The sequence below is a fragment of the Vipera berus genome, assembly GCF_964194415.1.
Source record: "Vipera berus genome assembly, chromosome: 1".
NCBI lineage: Eukaryota > Metazoa > Chordata > Lepidosauria > Squamata > Viperidae > Vipera > Vipera berus.
Window position 1 is genome coordinate 101,021,244 of NC_138202.1, and position 16,398 is coordinate 101,037,641.

The following is a 16,398-nucleotide window of genomic DNA, read 5'->3' on the forward strand; positions in this document are numbered from 1 at the left end:
TGAGATTCTACCTCCAGGTGGATCAAAATCATTCATAGCTGAGATATTTTTGAAGCAATTTCTACTGTGTATGTATAAGAAAACTGTCTGGAACTGTGATAACTTTATTTAGCAACTAGGTAGTAGGCACAAACTGAAAGTAGCCTGCAAAAAGTGCTGGGAGAAGCTGATTCTGCCAGTTTTATTTAGGCCTCATCTTTCCCTCTTGAAAAAGAAATAGTGCAAAGGATGGATGGATTGAGTAGGATTTATTGTGGATCAAATGCTCTTTCTACAGTACCACCAGAAAGGAAGGAAGGCTTCATTGCACACACAAATGTAGGATGCTGAAGAACATTTTCTGTCAGCCCTCAGTGTTCCTTCTCTGATCTTGTTGCTCAGTTGCTCAGTTTGTTGCTCAGGAAGACTGAGACCAATTCTTGCTGACAAAACACACACTCTCTCTCTCTCTGTGTGTGTGTGTGTACACATTAGCTTTGCTCTTTTACGTTATATTCCTGGTAGCAATGAGTCCATGGCAACCACCTTAGTAACAGGAAACATTAGCGACCAACTCTGCCCAGCAGCAAAGCAGTTTAATATATTGCCGAGTTCAGTCCAGTTTGGTAATTCTTTAGCACAGCAGACTCTGGTGAGTTGTTTTTTAAAATTGCTTTCACGTTGATAATCTCTCCAATTTTCCAAGTCATTTTACAAAAAGCTAACTGACATACCCAGTACTATTTCTGCAAGTACTGTACTTGTTAGCTGTTGTCACTTAATTTCATTCAATCAAGTGAATTCTGCTGTAAGCTTCTAGGATCTTCCACCATACGAAACTTCTTGAAAGATGCTAGAGTAGCAAAGTATACCTATACTATTCTATATTTCTTTATTATTTAAGAGTTATGTTTTTTTAAAAAAAAGACTAATGCTGTAGTTTTTTTTAGATAATTACCTAAGGATTAGTCAATGAAATGTACTGTAAATAAAGTAACCAAGGCTTCAGTGTTAGTGATATTTTTTGTTACTCGACAAAACTAAAAAATAATATTATAAATGCAAATTGATTCCCTGATATATTCTTGAGAATTTAAATTTGTCTACAAGGAACATATCAGAGTTTTAAAAACACACAGAATGCTGCTCTGCATTGATACAGTGGTGCTATTTGGGCATTGATGGGCAAAGAAGACAAGAATACTGAAGATGGCTTTTTAAAGAAAGACTAATTGATAAATAATTGAAAAAGCAACCCTGCTTTATATTATCATTTCATCCTAATATGCAGAGAAGTACAGCCATCGGGAAGTGGTCATTCAGAATATGTAATTGATTACCCAGCTACAAGGCAGGCAAACAAGTAAATGTTCTTCAGAGAATTAACAGGGGTAGTTAGAAGACCATATTAGAGAGAGGCTGGTAAAAGAGGGCTCCAGGCTGCTTGAATAAGCTTGTTAGTCCTAAAAACACATCCTGTGCTCAGCAACTTGGAAGTAAGTTCTAGTGACTTTACAGTGACAGCTAAGGATACTTACCTACCGGTACTTATAGACATACAATTATCCTGTTACATGACAATTATCTAAATTATCTAAAGCATGTTACATGATGTAATGCACTCTTTGCTGGCTGAACTCCAGATTCTTTTAATCAGAGTATCTCTTGTGGGAGAATATCATCTAAACTCTTTTTTTTTTGAAATTCCTCCAAAATTATTTCTGGAAGTTGAATAAAGCAATAAGCCAATGCTTACCAGCACAGTTATTGGTAAAGCTATCTGCTTTCTTTAATCCTGACAAACTATACCAAGTCAAATTGTATATCTCTCTGAAGTGATGTCAAATATTTTTGGCAGCATATCTGTTAAAAGTTTGAGATGCCTGGAGCTGCTATCACTTTGTAAATATTAATTTGACAGTCACAAAAATAATCTCTCACTGGCTGTCACTACGATGTTTCTTTATTTTGAAAAGTCAGTCAGGATAAATGCGGAGAACACTGAACAAATCAAAACATTTCTTCAAGCACTTACATAAAGTGCTTTCTGTATCATTAGCTATCTGGTGAAGACAGTCTTTTTAGGAGATAGCCATATAGTATTTCTGGTAAGAAAGTAATTATGAATGCTCCAACACTGGAGGTTTTTAAGAAGAGACTGGACAGCCATTTGCCTGAAATGGTATAAGGTTTCCTGTCTGAGCAGGGGGTTGGACTAGATGACCTCCAAGGTCCCTTCCAACTTTATTATTATTATTATTATTATTATTATTATTATTATTATTATTATTATTATTATTATTATTATTATTAACTGGGGGATCAGCAGTGAAATATTGCAATGACAAAGATGCATTTGCCATGCGATTTTCCTTGTGCTTTTTGTTCTCAGGAGTGCATAAAACATCTTGTCCTGAGTCCTGTCAGCAATAACATTCAATGACTGCCTGTTTCTGAACTTCGCTTAAAATGCTTTGATTTTTATATTTAAATATTCAAGCAACTTGGGGCCAGGCTATCTCACAAATGGTTTTCTCCCATATATATATCTGAGTTTCAAAGGTGGTGTTCCAAGTATCCCTGCCAAATGAATTGATGTGATAGGAAATGCTTTTTTTTGTGATAACATACTCATTTTGGAAAAGCTTCTTCAGAAAGACTGGCTGAGATTTCCAGTGTTAGGTAAAGACCTATTTCGCCCAAGTATCTCAAATTTTGTGTGTGTGTGTGTGTGTGTGTGTGTGTGTGTGTGTGTGTGTGTGTGTGTGAATAATGCCTCATTAGTGTGATACAAGCTCAATCTTTATTACTATGGGTGGGGCTAGAAGCATATGTGTTTGAGTTTCACTTTTCATTATTTTGAACCAGACCATGCACCAATGAGAATTTGGAGAGGTCCCATCCCATTAAATTTTGAGTGGTGCCAGCTAGGCTGAGGATGATGAAAAGACACTGAGGGGAACACTACTGAGCTAGATCAATATTTTGACTTAAAGTAAGGTAATCTATGTCCATTTCTTGACTATATGGTCAACTTGAAAGATAGGGAGCAACATTTTGATCTTCATCTCAGGCCGCACATGTCCCATATGCTACAAATGAAGACAGAAGTTTGGGGCTCTTGTTTCATAAACATGGCCAGGAAAAGAATAAATGTAAAAAAAAGTACATAACACTGTGTTACCGTAACTCATCTGCAGTATTTATTCGTCTTCTTATTGTTGTTAATATTATTATCCCACTTCTAGAAACTTTGCATTAAGGTGAAGCTCAAAATAAATGTTCAAAGGATGAGATCTGATGCAGCGATTAAAATAAAAATAAAAACATAAAATGGAACCACTCCCCCAAAAGAACATTATATGAGAATCTTGATTATTTTACATCTTTCTGCTTGATTTACACACATGCATAATCTTATCTGAAAATAGAAATTTACTAATTTAAGAGGAACTGAAAGAAACTAAAGGATCAGATTGATCCCAATCCAGTTGGGCCAATACTAGAAGTTGTGAAGGGACAGGGCTCCTGCTATCATCTAGTCACCCCCTCTTTAGATTAGAAAGAAATTTCCAACTTCCCTTTAATTAGAGGAAAGCTACATTGGTAGCTGTGCCTCCTATTCCGGACTTCAGGAAAAGAAGGTTCTCCTTCAGGAAAAGGCTCTGAATAGCTAAAATGGAACCAGCAGTTTCCAGGAATCCCATTTGAATACTGTATCTACTAGCATCGAGACAGGCTTGCAAGTGAGGGGAAGAGGAACAGGAACTTCCAAGCATTTGACAGTTTGCAAACTAATGAGAAGTCAGGCTCTTGTGAGATACTTGCATTACTGTAATAGTCTGACTGAACAGAACTCTCATGCCTGCACCCCACTGCGTCTTACCGAGTTTAGTGGCATATTCTTCTAAGAGAACAGGTGTAACTTGCAGCCTTACTTGTCCTAAGAAAAGAATTTTCATACATTTCATGAATATATTTAATTTACCAGTAAAGCCCCCTCCCCTAGTCATTTTGGAGTTATTTCCAGACATTAGACATATTGCTCAATTATGCAAAATGCTGCCAACATTTCTGCATCAGAAATAGGGAGATGATTATCCATTTGTGACTCACCATGACCAACATCTCTTTGTTAGTCTCCCAGCATGCTGTGTCTGTCAAACCCCAAAGGGATCATCTTTGGGGCTTGATCCAAATAAAACATTCAAACTGTTTATGTGCATTTCATCATAGTAAAGCAGAGAGGCACTCCTAAATTAAGTAAAGCCACCCGTTCGGATTCCCTGCAGAGCGGTTACATCTCTCTCTCTCTCTCCCTCCCTCCCCCCCCAATGTGAACAAGAGAACCTGTTAACTTATGCTGTATGGCTAATTCCCTTTGCTGTATAAACACCACAAAGAATTTGGCCTTCTTAAAAAAAGGAATGAACTCAAACATCAGATCTTCCTAGTCTCTCCCCCTCTTTTCCCTTCTGACCAGTATAGAACCTATTACAGAAGTGCTTCATTTATAAAGAAAGTTTGGTTACATTGCTATTTGCAGAGCACAATCCTATCATACCAATTCAGAGGTGAGTCCAACTGATTTCAGCAAGGAAAGGAGGATTATAATTTTAATTATATACAGCATAAACAAATAAGCAAAACCTGATTGCCCCAAGGGCAAGTGGAGTAGCTTCTTAAGAAACAAGAAACACATTATTTCACTTCTCACCTGACCACTGATTATTATATAAAAGGTAAAGGTTCCCCCACACATGCGTGCTAGTCGTTTCCAACTCTAGGGGCCGGTGCTCATCCAACTATTAATATAAGAAAACCTTCATAAATTTGCCTTATATCATATGTACCAGAGCTCTAAAATATGATGGTAGCACATTCTTTAATCACTTAGCTATGCTCAGCAAATCCTAAGGCCCTGGATACAAAAGGAATAGCCAGCCCAAAGTCCACTTAGGTAGCAATGTCTAAGGTTGCTTTCTCAAACTTTGCAGTCCTCTAAAATAAATGGATGTGTGCAAGTCCTCCCCAATCTTAGTAAATAATGCATAGTAAATAATACATAAATAAAACTGCAGTGGTAAGTGGTTGATTTTCATAGAGACCCATAAGTTTATCTCCAAACGTGCTCTGGATTTTCCTCTCTACCATGCCTGAGCAAGCCCCATCACTTAAAAACTTTTGTGACCTTCCCATTGCAATAGTTAGGAGTCATGGCCTATAGTTTGAGAATCCCAATATGTTCCTAACATATCATTACAGGTAAATGTCTATGGAGATTCTCTATCATCCAGATCATAGTTGTCCCAAAGGTGCTTTTTCCAAAAGGCAACTGGACTTTCTTGGGTTTTTTGCTTCACATTCAAGAAGCTTTTTCAGTTCTAGCTCTATTTGAACTGAAGAAGCTTCTTGGATGAGAAACAAAACACTTTGAAAGGAAAAAAAAAACCCCAAGAAAGTCCAGTTGCCTTTTGGAAAAAGCACTTCTGGGATTATTATGGGTAATTTTTATCTTAATTGGCTGCAAAAAGATCATGCTTCCAGAAACAGGAGAAAAAGAATGGAGACAATGAATGAGCTAATTCAAAAGACAGTCTGGGGATTTAGCAAGAAGAACAGTTTCATCTGGGAGGAATGATGTGAAGCAATTCAAAATTAAATTCATGGATTTGAAGTATTTGGTTCTCAGGATCTTTCTATGACATTTGCAGCAGTCTCCAGAACTTTGTTAACAGTTAGGTTAAGTATGGATTAGTTTGCAATTGCACCAAATATTGCCTCATATTTCTGAAAAACAAGAGGCTCATCTTCTAGATCAGTTATTCTTGGAGAAGAGCTTGATTTAAATATATTTTCAAGCAAAGGATGCACATCTCTCCATTTGTATAATAGGCTATGCTCTTTTTATTGTAGAGAGAGTCCTGAAAGAATGAGTGAATGTACATTGTCCTCTTGGCCATACCACAGACGCTGCTGTACAGTGCCCCTGCAAGCTGAATCTAGTCACAGAAATGTCATAGTTAATCCCAGTTCCATCTGCAGTGGCTGCATGTTAGTGCATCCTTCATATGGGATTAGCTCACTTCTAACAACAAGGTAATAAAATATTTATTTGTTTAAAATGAGAAGAGATGAGGACCCTAATCTCTGTCTTTCTATATCACAGAATTCCACAAATATAGTCTTCTATGTTCTTGCTTGGTTATTTTTTCTCTAAAGCAACTAGGAGTGACACTTAGCAGAATTTGCTGGACAGAAGTATGAAGTGTGATCTTTTCCTCCTGGGATCAAAGATGTCCATAGGGTATAGTTAAAGGAAAATCAAGATGGCAGTCATGATACTCATATGGAACATGCATAAAAGTAGAACATTTATTGCACTGGCCTGGCCATCAAGTTGATATTTTTGTAACCATATCTGCAGACAAACTGGGATTGAAACTTTTTTTTTAATTCCATTTATATCCCACCCTTCTCCGAAGACTCAGGGCGGCTTACAAGCTTAGCAGTAGCCTTCATTCTATGTATATGCCTGCTTATTAGGGCTTTCACACACACCCCAAGCGGCATTATTACAAAGTCAGCTTAATTGCCCTCAACAATCTGGGTCCTCATTTTACCTACCTCGGAAGGATGGAGGGCTGAGTCAACCTTGAGCCTGGTGGGATGCGAACCTGCACTAATTGCAGGCAGCTGGTGTTACTTAAGGAGGCATTAGCCCACTGCTCCACCAAGGCTTTAAACTGGCTTTAAAAATGTGTAGCTTAAGAATATAGATAACATTTATTGTTATGTGTGATTAGTTTTTGGTGTGGGGTTCTCAGCTAACATTGTTTCATTTTATTCCAAGGTGTTTGTGTCACAGCTACTGCCCCTTTCTTCTTGATGCAAAACATAGGGCAGGACAAAATTTGGAGAGATCACTGAATGTTGGTAGTCCTGTGCTGGCAAAAAAAGAAACTGACTGTTATTATTACCAAGGAACAATCATAAAAGATTTAGAGGCAAGTTGCAAAATTAATTTCTACATGGTTATAAACAGGGCTTTTTTTCTCATAGAACGCTCAGAATGGAGCAGTGGCGTAGCGTGGGGGGTGCAGGGGGGGCCGGCCGCACCGGGCGCAACATCTGGGGGGGCGCGCTTGCACTCGCAGCTCTCTGCCCCTGCCTGGCTCACTCACTCTCTCTCACTGCAGTGCTGGCTGTGCGAATCCGATCCGAGCCGCCGGGTCGCCGCCCACTGTGGAGGGGGTGTGTGCCAGGCGTGCGGTGCGGTGCGGTGCGGAGAGAGAGTGAGGGACTATCAATACATGTGCTTAGGGGGTAAGGGTTTCTTTAACTAATCTAGTGGAAGAGACTCGAGTGGTAAAATCCACGGGTTAGGGGGCGCAAATTACTTGCCTTGCCCCGGGTGCTGACAACCCACGCTACGCCACTGGAATGGAGTTCCGGCACCTTTTTTGGATGGAGCCTTGTAGGGTAGGCAAGGCGGGTTGTATGACATGTGTGAGTTCCAGCACCTTTTTCTTTTACAAAAAAAGCACTGGTTATAAAAGTTATTCAATGTACACCAAGTAATATAAAGAAACTAAGAAATTCAACCCAATGTATTTACTCACAATAAGCATTTTCCTCAATTTAGTGCATCAAGGGATTAGTTCATAGGGTTATACTCAATCCACTTAATTCATACTGAACCAATTCAAGGACAGAGATAAGAGGGCAAAAGAATCACACCAAGACAAATGTAAACTAAAAATGTAAGCGGTTATGGACAATAAGCTGCTCAGAGTTGCCTGATAGTGAGATGGGTGGCATATACATTTAATAAGTAAATAAATAAGCAAAATAAAATAAAATTCAGGGGATATCATTGTGGAATGAATGCCTTTGCTATCCATATAGTAAATGACACCATTGCTTTTCTTGTAAAAAATTGAAGAATGAACTAGAAAATAATGAATACTGTTGAAATCATCAGATGTTATGCTACAAAAAATAAGGATAATAAACATCAATTGTATTCAATTTCCAGATATCACAAACTCTCTCTTCTACCCACCACCCTCCACCTCCCACCTCAATCTTTCTTATGTTATTTTAGGGCGGGTGCAGTCAAGGTTTAGAGCCTGTTAATCAGTGACATCCAGCCCCCCCTTCCTTATCTAACAAATCCTAGGGAATGCCTTCTAGCCAGTTATAACAGTGTAACCCTAACAACATCATTAGAAGACTTTGTGACAGTTGCCTTTTCCAACATCCACCTTTCTCCACCTTTCTAGGTTTCATTTATTTGCTTGGTCCCACCTTGCACTATCTTGTTGTTGTTAGCTACGAAGTTGTGTCCGACCCATCGCGACCCTATAGACAACGTTCCTCCAGGCCTTCCTGTCCTCTACCATCTTCTGAAGTGCACTATCTTACGAACATGCAATTTATGGCAAGAATAAGCAAGCCTAAACCCTCCAGATATTTTGGACATCAACATCCAACAGTCCCAACAGCAGTGGAGGCAAGAGAAAGAGAAACTGGCAATTATCCAGTTATTCCAAAACACCAATTTCCTTATCCATGGCTTATATTAATAACTAACTTCATAGTATATTCCTACTCCAACTCTCCTCAACCTAGTATCCTTAGATACTCTCAACTCCTTTATTCCCAGCCAAACAGAAATATGCAAACTAGGAATATTGTAGCAGGAACAGCAATCTGAAGGGCACATGATTGACGGAGATGGTTGTAACTAGAGGTATAAGATTACCCTATTAGACCTTATCATCTGGCTAAAACTGGTTTTTTAAAAATTTCTTTAGTAGCACCAGAATTCTAGAAGGTTTTGTGCTATTTTGAGGATCTCAGCAACTAGTGATATTTGATAAATAGCATTATTGCTGGAAAGGTAGCTGGCATGTTGATATATAAACTTGACAGTGGAAAAGAAAGCCTGCCTTCAATTCATTAGTTGTTAACACCTGAAACAAATATGGTATGTTCCTTCTGAAAAGCAAGGGGCAGGTTTGTTTGCTCACCACAATCACTCAACATCCGATAACTTTGAAGAACCAGCTATTCAGAAGGCAGTGACTCTGGAGTGAATCCAGCATTTGTGTGATCAACTCGGTGCTCCATTCCCATTCTACATACAAAGACAGAGTGTAATTAGGAAAACAAACATTCTCATTTTTAAACAGCCCTAGAGCAGACAGAAAAACCCAAGGGGGATGGTGGGCTGAGAGGAAGAGAATCTTTTGATTTTATACTAAGTTAGCTCAATTTGCTTTTACTGCAGAATCAGCTATTTATTTATTTATTTTATTTTTATTTAATAATATTTCTATACCGCCCTTCTCCCGAAGGACTCAGGGCGGTGAACAGGGCAAGAATAAAAAGTACAAAATTACAAAAGTTAAAAAACAATTAAATACATGCCCACTAAAACAATCATACATATTAAACCCCAATAAAATAACAGTTAAAAAACCCCACCAATCCCCCATCAGGCCAGGCCGGCTTGTTCGAACAAGTATGTTTTTAGATCGCGGCGAAAGGAGCGAAGGTCAGTATGGATATGCTGAGTTACTTTTCATAATATAATCCTAATTGGGAAGGTTTTGCTGAATAGCATTCAATTCAATATTTAAGATTTTCAGGGATTGTGATCTCTGGTTATGTTGAACTTATCAATTCTTCCTTTAGATCAAACAGCAATGAACTTTGGGGCCAAATTCTGGAAAATTTTACTCAGAGGTTACCCCAGATGATCACCTGGAGTAGGAAAAGACTATAACAAACACATCTGGTGTTATTTCTTTTGGCTAAGACTGGTCCACAGAGGGAGGCTAATCATTGCAAAATAGTTTGTCTTATTTTATTTTTTTAAAATCAGTTTGTAGTTAGAGGATGGTTGGTTGGTAATAGATTCTCCATTTAACATTTTCAGCTTAAAATATATTATTTCTTGTGTTATGCACAAGACCTACCTTCCAGGTAGGCCAGATAGGAAACATGACCAGATAAGCCAATTTGACTTTATTGTAAGGCAAATTAACAGAATCATGCAAGTCTGAAAATACAAATCTCCCACAGTCACTTTTAACATCTTGATCAATTAGGGATGGCCTTTTCTAAGTTTCTTTCTCTGACCATTAAACTACCAGGGGTTCCTCCCTCTGTTGTCTGATCACTCCCTAGGTAGCATCTCTGCCCCTTGTCCCTCAATGTCATTCCCACACATTGTTACACAAAATGATAAAAGGTAAAGGTAAAGGTTCCCCCACACATGTGTGCTAGTCATTTCCAACTCTAGGGGCCGGTGCTCATCTCCGTTTCAAAGCCGAAGAGCCAGTGTTTGTCCGAGGACGTCTCCGTGGTCATGTGGCCGGCATGACTAGACGCCAAAGGCGCACGGAACGCTGTTACCTTCCCACCGTAGTGGTCCCTATTTTTCTACTTGCATTTTTACGTGCTTTCGAATTGCTAGGTTGGCAGAAGCTGGGACGAGTAACAGGCGCTCACTCGGAATTCGACCTGCCAAACTGCTGACCTTCTGATCGACAAGCTCAGCGTCCTAACCCACTGAGCCACCGCGTCCCAAAATGATACTTAGACTCAAATACATGATTTAATACCAAAGTGACAGGAACAAACTCATTTGTTCATATTGGATCCCTCTAGCTATGTCGTCTTTTAACTTTGTTCAAAATGTGTCTTATATCTACTTTTGGTATTTATTTTTTGAAATCATTTGAAAAGACTGCCTCTGTTTGTTTTTTCCTCCAAATAACTCAGGAAAGTAAAAGCAGTTGTAAAATATGGAAGAAAATTGCATGACAAAGGAAACTATGAATGAGTTTCACGTATGAAGTAAAATGTAATGGTTACTAAAAGGAAAACAGAGACCCATATTAGCTTTGCCTGATATATAAGTCAAACACTCAAAGACAAATCCAGAATTAAGTTGGGATGGTTCTAAGTAATGAATAGGAACAATTTCCAATTATTTGTGCTGTTTTTAAAAACATATTTTTTCTTTCTGATAGGAAGCTGAGCAAAGATCATTTCTGGTACAGTTTGCAGTGGGGCAAGACACACCTTCCTGGCAAAAAGCAGCCAGCAGTGATATCCTTGAATGTGTGAATAGAATGAGACATTCTATTCTGCCTGGTGATAAAGTGATGGCCCCCTGGGAACCAGAGCAGAAGAGGTATGGCCCAGGAACAGTCCTCCAGGGCATGGAGACCAGAGATCCTCTGCGAGGTAAAATCGAAATTATCTTGCCATATACTTGGGGAGTAGCTTCCTGAGTGGCATGGTGGCCTAGAGGTGGAGCTCTTGCCTCACAATCAGGAGGCTGTGAGTTCAATCCTAGGTAGTGGCAGATAGTTCTCTCTCTGGGCCCAAAGAGAAAATATTTGATCTGAGCTCCATGTAGCCATCAGGAAGGGCATCCAGCCAGTAAATGCTCAGCTCCATTCAGTCACCCTAACTTCATCCTGATGAAAGGGATTATAAGGTCATTAAACACACACACACACACACACGTATATGTATATGTACATGTATATGTACACACACAGAGACTTGGGGAGTAGCTTTATGCTATGTTTGCCAAGGGAAATAAAAATAGGCTGGTGCTTCTCTTTTTAAAAAGAAGGAAATCTTTATTAGAATTTGCATTGAAATAGAAAGTTTAAAAACCTGATCTAGCTTCCTTTGGATCCAGCCAAAGAATGAAAGTCCATATGCTGTAGTTCATTAGGCCACATGGAACATGGAACAATACCTACCACAGAAGGAAGAAAAGATTTTTTTGGGGGGGGGAGGGAAGAACAGGAACTGGAGCTGAACCAGCCATGAGTGTATCAGTTTTACTGAAGTAGACATGTCAAAGAAAGGAATCTACACTCACTACAACTATTGCATCTACTGAAACTAAGACAGTGCAATGAGATTGATCTTCCAATCCTCTTCTCACAGGTGTATGTATCTGTTCATGACAACTATCATGTCACATAAGTTTTTTCTCTTATGGTTAGAAGCTATGTTTGTGCTTCAGCATCTGACATTTTCTCAGTGTCCTGCTTTGAGGAGGGTTTGGGTGTCCTCCTCCTTGGCTTGAAGAGAAAGTCTTTTGAGTGGCATCTCTTTGGACCTTCTGAAAATCTTACCCCTGACTCAACATCTATATTCCTTCTGACGCAGGTACCCTTTTCCTGTCACGGATCACAGCTTCCTCTTGTTGAGGCTGCTGCACTATTTCTTTTCCTGCTGGGAAGTCTAAATTGATTTCCAACATCCTAATAACACTTGGTTTTTGTCTCTTATTAAACTACATCACACTAGGTAATTTGCCTGTTTCTGTGGCAGAATCAATTCTTCTATGCATATTTACAAGAAATAGCTCACAAAGGTCACTGTGGAGGTTGCCTTGTGGGTGGTTTTTCCCCCCCATGGATAATAAATGAGAGGGTTTAATTGCATTTGCTTTATTGAAGTCAATACATTTGAATTCAGAGTAGCAAGTGTGAACATTCACACCTTTTGCTAAGTTGTCCATCAGCTTTGAAATTTAGTTAGCAATTATGGTCAAATCTGCACTATCACAGCCCTTTATAGTTTTACTGAAAATATTCCTTTGCAGTATATTTTCCTGTCATTCTATGGTGCTACTTTGATGTTCCATTCTGAGCATAAAGAATGTTACATCTTACATTGTCTCTGTTTTTATATTTATAATATTATTTTCAGACTGTGAAGAGAGTAAGCTTTTGGCATGCAAATCATAACAGTCCCTGTTTTGTAGCTTATACTGTACAAGTTAAATGAATTGTTCCTTGACAATCCTGAATGTGTTCCATCTTTGGCAAATTGCAACTTTACAATATTTATCTATGAAACACAACTAAGGCTTTTTTTAAAAAAACACAAGAAGATTCCCACTGTCCCACTATGTAGATCTTGTTTTAATTTTGAATTTAGCCTGCAAATTATTTACCTTGCAATACTTTAATGTTGGCTTGCAGAATTCATTCTTTATAAATCCCTTCCTTGTGACTTCCTCTAGTTTTGTGGCAGCATATTTCCTCGTGACTCGGTGCTGTAATATTTGTTTTTGAGAAGGTTTTGCTGCTGAGAATTTCTTATCTTTCTCTGGACACTCATTCTGAGATATAAATTGCTCCTGCAAGTGCCTCCCTTTTTTTCCTAGGAGCCTGGAGGTCCGATTTGGAAATCTTTCCTCAATTTGCTTTCTGAGATGTTGGACAAGATTCAGCCTTGGCTTTTCTGTAACCTAAAGAAGAAAAAAATACTTCATATTCCTCAGCAGATAATAGATCAGAAGGCCAATCTTAGCCACTATAGGCAACTGTACCTCTCCTTATTTCAGCTGTTCTGGTTATAAGAAAAAAAACCCTATATACGCTGATAAATCACCTATGTCTAAGCCTTTTATTACAAATTTGCAATACAAGAGAAATTTGAGAGTTCAGGGCTTTTTGTTGAAACAGGTTCCTCAGTTTCCATGCAATGTTTTTTTATCTTCCATAGAAATAAGCAGATTAATGCAGCTAGGGATCCATGTCCATAGCATTCTTGTTTGCAATATCCCATATTCCCTGTTCTTTTCCAACTTCATCTGGTGTTGGATCTAAGGCCCTGGACCAGCCGTGGTGCAATCATCCGTGTTTCGTTACTGTCTACTGTGTATCACAGCCAGCTGTCTTGTTTTGAGTAATCTGCTTCTCTTGAAGACTTGTCAGCAACACACATACCCTTATACACACCAATCCCTTCCCTTTCCCTATTCCCAACTCTTACACTTTTACATTTTTGTGGGAACGGCCAGTTTTTGGCCTCCCAAACTTCAGCTTTCCCAAACGTTTCTTATCGGCCTCTACGTGAATTACAGTGATGAGCACACTCTCCTGGTTTCTTATCTGCCTCTACGTGAATTACAGTGATGAGCACACTCTCCTGGTTCGCACAGGATGGCATGTGGGAGGTTTGGGAAACGCTATGATAGAGCTTTCACATATATCTTTTAGTATCTTGTTTTTGTAATGATCTCATAGGCACCTGAGAAGTTCTCACTACGTATCCAATTATCACTATGTATCCTATTTTTTTGAGATTGATGGGGTTTATGTAATGTTGTATTTGGTATTCAGAAAAAGGAGGTGAATAAAAGTTCAGTGGGCAGTTGCTCAGGGTTTTTTGGGAGAGACGAGGCTGCCTGGCTGGTTCAGAGCATCTCTATCGACCCGGGTCTGAATTCTTTTCCCTACACATTTTCTTTTGAGTTGGGTGCACATGAGAACAACTTTGTATAGTAGACTATGCATTACGTGGGAGCAGTTTTCTGCAGCCAAAGGCACGGGCAGAGAGAAGTAAAAATAATAGAACTATGCATATTGTTTAGCCTTTTAAATAGTTCTGAATCTCTGCTCTAGAAAGAGGGAGAGAGCTTTTTGGTTCCATCTAGGCATTATTTGCTGTGAAATGGGAAAACTTGAAAAATGTTATGTTTGAACAAAAAACCAACAACAACAAAAATGAACTGATCCAAATATGTACAACAGTATAACACCCCTTGAAAGTTGTTGTTTTTTTCTTGGTATGTTTTGTTAAGACAGCATCTGGTGGAAAGTTGTGTTGTGGTACATGCTCTTCACAAAATACCACCTAGAGAGAATATGGAAGCAGCTCTTTGTGTGAGTGGGCATAAAGTGTAATTAAAGATGGTGACTAAGCCAAAAGGCTCTGGTACTGAGCATATGCATTCTCATTTCTCTCCCCCCACACTACATATTGCATTTTAACGAAGGTATGAGGCTCACTGTGTCTGCTGAAATTGAAATAGCTGCCAGTTTGGGATTGCAGTATTTGCAGAAATCAGATTTTGTAACCGACACAGATTAATGTTCTTAATAGGGCCTTTTGCCTTAGCGTATTCTGCAAGTACAATTTAAGCGAATTAGGTTCAGATTGAAATCTTTCTTTTGATTTCCCAGGTTTTTTTTCTATTTGAAAAAAAAATGCGTATGTTCTTCTATTTTTTTCTTGGCATATTTTAACATATTTTGAGATGGGGATTTAGATTTTATTTTATTTTTGTAAAATAATGGACAGTGCTGGAGTTTGGGATATTTTTCATCATTCTGCAGTCCCCAAGGCAGCCTATCCTTGATGTGAAAAACCCATGAAAGACTTCGTTGATTCCTTACCATGGGATATGAAGCCAAGGAGGCCACAGATGGAGAAGTTCTTGTTCTGTGAAAACAGGATACACATCCTTTAGCTACCTTGTGACTACCTTGTGACTGCTGACACATGAGCATCATATTAAACGAGAGGTTTTTTCCTCCCCCTCTGCTTAAAAAGAACCCTGCTCAAATCCTTTCTCACAAATGAGATGGAATAGTCAAGAATGAAAAAAATCTCAGTAAGGTAATAAAGTCAATTGTTAAGAACACAGGCTTGGCATTTTTAAACAAACATTCTATATTCTTTTCAACAGAAAAAGAAGATGAGGAAATTACAGTCAGCTTTTGGAATGGCAAGAAAGCCAAAGTTCCATTAGGTCTCGCTTTGTGGATTTCTCCAGCACAGTGGGAGAGAATTGTAGAGAGGATCCACTTGCCCTACACAAGCAGGAAGCAGTTGGAGGGGCAGGTTCACAGGCTTGGTTACTACAATTGTTCACATGAAAGTATTCCAACTTGTGCTTTGGGTGATTTCCAGAGGTGTTGGCATACACGTTGCTGTTTTATCCATCCTTGCTTTAGTGGTTTCCATCACACATGCTCATTGCTTGGACACAGGCAATGTGTCTCCTGCTGTTGCCGCTGCTGCTCTAAATACAGTTGCTGTTGGACACGGCCCTCTTTAGCAGAATTAACCTCTGGAGATTTAAGAAAAAAATTCACAAGTAAGCCTACAACACCATTCTTAGCAATAGAAGCCTCTCCCGAAGCAGAACATGCTGCTGTGCTATCCAGCTCTTCCTCATCCTCCTCAGAGTCTCATTGTGAAAGGGAAAAAAGCGGCACCAAGAGTACAACGATAGATCAAGCAGTGAACACAGATTCTAGTCTTTTTAAAAATCCCACCTTACAGGAAACGAGAAGACCAGAGTGGAAGTACTGGAAGAGAAGCCAACCCACCTTTGTTTATAAAAGCCAAGGTACACAAGATCTCCCTTGATTGATTTCCAAAAGATATCTAGAACCTGTTGGTTTCACATACAGGGTGACAATCAGGCCACAATGGGTTATTCAAATATCTCTGGCTTAGTGTGTTGTTTAAATCAAACTATTGTGACTTAGCCATGATTTCTTAGCATTGTGTGTAAAACCCAGTCACTATCTCAAGTGAGTGTGTATTAACTAATGATGGCTCACTGCAATTTCGCCC